The sequence below is a fragment of the Arachis hypogaea genome, chromosome 19, assembly GCF_003086295.3.
Source record: "Arachis hypogaea cultivar Tifrunner chromosome 19, arahy.Tifrunner.gnm2.J5K5, whole genome shotgun sequence".
In the NCBI taxonomy this organism is placed as follows: Eukaryota; Viridiplantae; Streptophyta; class Magnoliopsida; order Fabales; family Fabaceae; genus Arachis; species Arachis hypogaea.
Window position 1 is genome coordinate 56,720,084 of NC_092054.1, and position 1,241 is coordinate 56,721,324.

The 1,241-nt window shown below is 41.3% G+C and overlaps 1 non-coding gene across 1 annotated transcript; it reads left to right on the forward strand.

The window, feature by feature from the left end:
* The first annotated feature begins 311 nt into the window (after positions 1 to 311).
* On the forward strand, positions 312 to 418 carry LOC112782151 (small nucleolar RNA R71). The gene has a single exon (XR_003192888.1). It is a non-coding gene; the product is annotated as a small nucleolar RNA R71 (small nucleolar RNA).
* Positions 419 to 1,241: the final 823 nt, after the last annotated feature.

Consider the following 1,241-nt stretch of genomic DNA (forward strand, 5'->3'; position numbering starts at 1 on the left):
TAGGTGAATTCCCAATGTAGTTGGCTTGTTCCTGATCACCCTCTGCTTCTTCATTCACTCCTTCTTGGGTTGCTGATGAAGTAGTAATTGCTGCTACTTGATTCCTCTCCATCTTCTTGGTGAGGTCAGCTAATTACTTGGTAATCAGCTTGTTTTGAGCTAGCAGTGCATCCACATTGTTTAGCTCCATCACTCCTCTAGTATTGCCTCTTTCAGAAGCATAGAAGTAGTCATTCTCTGCGTGGTCTACTGCCTTCTTTGATTCATACGAAAGGCCTTCATAGAAGATGTGCAACTGCACCCATTCATTGAACATATCTGGCGGGCATCTTCTTGTCAAGTCTTTAAAACTCTCCCATGCTTCATATAGAGTTTCACCATCCTACTACCTGAACGTTTGTACCTCAGCTCTCAACCTGTTGATCCATTGAGGAGGATAGAATCTTGCCAAGAACTTGTTCACCACATCTTCCCAGGTTACTAAACTCTCCTTTGGAAAGGATTCCAGCCATTTAGCTGCTTTGTCCTTGAGTGAGAAGGGAAACAGAAGTAGTCTATAGGTGTCAGGATGAACACCATTAGACTTCACAGTATCGCATATCCTCAGGAAGGTGGTTAGATGTAGATTGAGGTCTTCTTGGACACTTCCTCCGAATGAACAATTGTTTTGAACAAAGGTGATAAGCTGTGGCTTTAGTTCAAAGTTGTTGGCATGTATGGTTGGCCTTTGGATGCTACTTCTATAGTTTCCTGGGTTTGGGTTGATGTAAGAACCCATAACTCTTCTCTCTTGTCCAGCCTGATGCGCTGGACCTTCTCTGCCATGGTTGTGAGCCTCTTCTTCATGATGGTTCTCCATATTCTCCTCCATGTCTGGTTTAAAGTACTCTTCCTCTTCTTCAGCACCAACTACTCTCTTTCCTCTTGCTTCCCTCCTTAATCTAAGGAAGGTCCTCTCAGGTTCAGAATCAAAGGAAGTTGAAGCCCCACTTCTTCTACCTGTCATACAACTAACAAAGCAAAAGCAAGAGAGATAGATGCAGACAGTAATTTCTATAGAAATGCTGTTAGTGTGAGTGATGCAATATATCAAACAGTTAGTGGGTTAGTGACTGAATTGTAAACAACTAAGAAAATGGGTAGGAGAAAGGGAAAAAAATAGCTAAACAGAAAGTAAATTACTCAAATGAACTTAAATCAAACAAAATAAAAACAAATGCTCAATCTAGTTATCCACCAAT